Here is a 4,467-nt window from a genome sequence, read left to right as displayed (position 1 = left end):
GTTACACCAGCTCTCAATTGAGCCTCCTGTTCTTACCTACTTTCTGCTCCTTTGAGATAATGGTATCAATCAAATCTCTTACATTACCCAACCAAGTACAAAGGTCACTAGCAGAGTCATAAAAAGAGATGATTGAGCTTAACCGGGCCTGCCCAGCAGATGCACTATGTTAAAGAAAGATGCAGAGGGTCAGTGATTCACTCTTCTCTGATATGAAGAACTTAAGGGGGAGGGAGTGGAAAACAGTGGCAGTGTACAAGGAAGACCTTCATGGTCTACCAGACAGGGACTGGATGTGACCTATGAGCATCAGAGAGATACAACAACTAACAACGCTCAAGAGATTTTTTTTTTTTTTTGGGCAACTAACGGTAGGTGCTTCCAGGCAAAAAGCTTGCCTTTCCAATTGGATCACAGAGAGCCCAGCACACTTTTGGGTGCGCTGTTGACAACAGCAATATACACCAGGCCCCGTTTCATGCTACCAAGAAAGCATCTCTTATATTTAGACAACATAGAGGTTGAACTAAGAATACAATGCATGACCCAGGCTTTTGTCCCCCGTTTGGTCACTGCACTGTTTGGAGACTCCGAACAGGGTTTGCCATCAAACCCTACACCTCCCCCTGGTTTCTTTCAGAAAGGGGCAGTACTACATTCCTACCCAGCTGGGATACACACAGAGAGCTCCACAGTTTGCTAGGCAGTCACATTAGGAACCCTCACACCGCCACCTGACTCGGGTCCGTTGCAGCAGGTGGATCTTCTATCCAAGGGCAAGTTTGCAGATCAAAAGGGAAAGAAAGCTGCAGTCTCTCTTTTCAACTACTGACACTGGGGCTAAAAGCAAGAGGGGGACCACAGTCATGTCGCCAAAGAGAGGTGACGGCGATTTCCCATTCCCTTCCAGCATCCCCACCCCGCACCCCCCATAAACCAATCCTGCTCAGTCACGGCAGGGAGCCTAAACCCCCATTTCTGGGGGTGATGCCCCCCAGCAAACAATGGCTCACCCCACGCCCTTCCCCCTTTCACAGCAGCCTCTCCCCACAGAAAGACACACACAGAGAAGAGCAGCAGTGGGTTTCCCGACCTACATCAGCCCACCTGAAGCCGGGCAGGGGATCTCTGTACCAGGCTGCTCTGTGGGGAGACCCACCCAACAAGGGGAGGGAAAGGTCACCGTAGCCTCCTTCCATCTCTCCCCACACCGGCAGCGAGGGCTTCCCCGCCCTGCCCCGCCCCATGCCCCAGGCCAGGGGTGAGCAGCCCAGGGGGACAGACTGGGACGAGGCTGGGGCGCTGCATGGGAGCGCCTGACCCCCAACTCCCCCCCACTTACCCCTTGGCCCGACAGGCCTCTCCGCTCCCCGCCTAGGGCAGGACCGCCCCCCAGCGGACCCCGCTTCTGCGGCGGCTCCCGTCTCCCCCGCCAGCGGCTGTCAGCCCCGCATCTCCCCGCGCCCGGCTGTCAGAGGCGCGCGGCGGGCTGCGCCTCCCGCATGGCTGCTGAAGGGGCCGAGCTGGGCGGCCGACTGCTTCCTGCCGCCGCCGCGTCCACCTGCACCGCCCTCCCCCTCCGCCGAGCTGACCCTGCCCAGAGGAACCTGCCGCAGCAATGCGGGAGGGGAGCAGCTGGAGCGGGGGGCGGGCTGGGAGCCGCGCGGCATGCTGGGAGTTGTAGTTCTTTTGTCTACATCCTACACGTGGTCTCCTGCTGAAAGCAGAGGGCGCTTCACTCCCCTCTTTCTACTTTCCGGGCATTGTTCCCCCCCCGCCCCGCAGCCGGTTCCCACCCCCGCATCACATCCCCCCCCCCCGGGTAGATCTGAGTTAATTGGACCCCCCCCCATCTCTGTCTGGTGTCTCAGCGCTACCGCCCGGCCGTGTAGCGAATCAGGTGCCAGCTGTGGCGCGCGCGGGGCTGCCAAAGTGTCTGGAAGGAGTCAGGAGGCGGCGTGCGAGGGGGGAAGTTTTGCAAACTCTGCGCCATGGGGCGCCTGGGGCTGGGGAGCGGGAGCGGGTCGGCGACGGAGAGCGGAGCTGCAAATTAAACCCAGCGGCTGGACGTGGAAAAGATGAGTCGCTTGAGTCAGGCTGTTCCGTGCAAAGGTCAAGAAGGGGATGTGGAGGATCCTCAGTTTATCCGACAGGCTCTGTGGCGCAATGGATAGCGCATTGGACTTCTAGTTCGATGACAGATGGAGTCATTCAAAGGTTGTGGGTTCGAGTCCCACCAGAGTCGTATTTTGCGCCCTCCCAGGTAATCATTGGCAAACCTGGCTGCTGGAGAGTAACAGTGCGGAAAAAGTTGGCTGGTGAATCGGTTCGTTTTTGAAGGATGTCAGTTTCAAACTCGTGCGCTTGGCTGTGGCATTTTTTAAAATTAGTTCGGTACTTGGAAGTTTGGTGTTAGGAAACCGATGTATTTTTGAAGGATGTTACGGGATCATTTATGAAGCATTACCTCTAACTGTGTTTTAATAATGGCCAATCTTATTTTCAAACTCCCCGGCTTTGTGGTGAAGTGTTTTTAGCTGGTTAGTTATGAAGTTATTTTAAAATTGGTTCTTTTTTAGGATGCTATTTAAAACACACAAAACATGATTAAATAGGGGAACATAAAAATTACTCTGATATTTTTCCTTCAAAGTCTGTTTGTTTTTGTTTGTTTGTTTGATGTTATTTCAAGGGCAAGATTTGTTAGAGGAAGAAAGGGTTAGGAGTAAAAAATATCGGTTTTTAACCCTTCTGAAACTATCCTTTGTTTAAATCAGTTTATTTGCAGGATGTTTTTTAAGGCCCAGGTCCTGCAAACACTTAAGCATGTGGGTAACTTTAGTCAAAAGAGTAGCCCCGCCCCCACACCTAAATGACAAAGTTATTCACCTGCCAAAGCTCCAGCCCTACATCTATATGAACTGCTGAGCCGGCATAGAGCCTACTAACAATGAATTGCAGAATTGAGTGCAGGATCAGGGATTAAAATGTTATTTTAGTGGCAGATGTGGGGGTTGCATATTCATACTTTCATCTGGCCCTGACATTTCTTCATACTCAGAGGAGACTAAGGGTTTGATTTCAAACCCATTGAAGAAAATAGGAGTCTTTCCACTGAGTTTACTGGACTTTGGATCCAGTCCCTAGATCCCTTTGAGTCTAATTTGAAGATATTCCATGGCTGAAAATTAATTTTAATCAAGGATACTTTTTTTTTTTTTACCCTACAAGGGTTTCTGATGCCAGAAACACTTTCTGCTCATCCACAACACTGCTAAATAAAATAAAACCCAATACCTCGGACTGAGATGTAGCAACTTTGAGCCAAGACACAATATTTCTAACATATTGATGACCAAGTTATGAATCCCTGAAAACACCAACTTGCGGAGCAATAATAATGTAACAAACCTAGGACGGCTCTACCAAAAGTTCACCCAGTTCATCAGGGAGCCGCGCAAATACACAAGAGCAGCAGCCTCATTAATGTCAGTATTGAGCTAACTCCCTGTCTAGGAATCTGCCCTTATTGTGTCAGTTGTGAACCTTTTGAATAATGGGAGGAATACTTCAGGACATCTCTATTTTCCCTGACTTTATCGGCACACATTGGTCTTAAAGGGTCTGTGTCCATTTTCCTTCCAGCCAAGGAGTGATTTTTCTATCCTTCATTATAATGGGCAAGTCACTTCATGGACCTCTGCCTCAGTTTCCCCATCTGTAAAATGAGAATAATGATACTGACCTCCTTTGTAAAGTGTTTTGTGATCTACTGATGAAAAGTGCTATATAAAAGTTAGGTATTAATTATTATTATTATTATAGAGGCACTAACACACTTGCATGTAAAGTGTGGACTATGGGTCTTATCCAATTTCTATTAAACTCAAATGAAAGACTCATCAATCACAACAGAAGCTGGATCAGGCCTTTATTTTCATGGATGTATATGAAAAACATTCAATATTTCCTTCCCAAACTCATCCCACTTACTGATGGGCCCCAGGTTAAGTTCTTGTGAAAGTTGTGGTGCAGCTGTAAATGTGAAATTTAATATTATGATTTAACTTTTATATTGCAGTAGCACCTAAAGACCAAACAGCTCAGGGTCTTATGGTGCTCGGTGCTGTACAAACACGGTAAATATCAGCCCCGTCCCAAAGAGCTTACAATCTATCAGACTCCTTCCTGAAAGTCAGCACAAGTTTTATAGCATTTCTTTGTGTTCTTCTAGATTAATACTGTAAACATTCAGACACCTCAAAAGGTAACCCATTGATAGAGACAGTCCTTGGGCCAAATTCTCTTTTCACTTACACCAGTTTTACACTGTAACTTATCTGGGGCGTCTCCTGATTTACACCAAGGAGAAACCTGATTCTACATGTACTTTGATTACAAGTGAATTTATTGAACTGTCATTTATGAAAGATGCAGTGGTTATGTCATAACATTTAAGAAAGAACC

At 48.4% G+C, this 4,467-nt stretch overlaps 1 non-coding gene across 1 annotated transcript; it reads left to right on the top strand.

Annotated features, from left to right (window-relative positions):
• The first annotated feature begins 2,152 nt into the window (after positions 1–2,152).
• On the top strand, positions 2,153–2,245 carry TRNAR-UCU (transfer RNA arginine (anticodon UCU)). Its single transcript has 2 exons — positions 2,153–2,189; positions 2,210–2,245. It is a non-coding gene; the product is annotated as a tRNA-Arg (tRNA).
• The last annotated feature ends 2,222 nt before the right edge of the window (positions 2,246–4,467 follow it).

This window comes from Emys orbicularis, chromosome 18 (genome assembly GCF_028017835.1).
Source record: "Emys orbicularis isolate rEmyOrb1 chromosome 18, rEmyOrb1.hap1, whole genome shotgun sequence".
In the NCBI taxonomy this organism is placed as follows: domain Eukaryota; kingdom Metazoa; phylum Chordata; order Testudines; family Emydidae; genus Emys; species Emys orbicularis.
The sequence above is the reverse complement of the archived record's forward strand: the minus strand, read 5'-3'. Positions and strand labels throughout refer to the sequence as shown.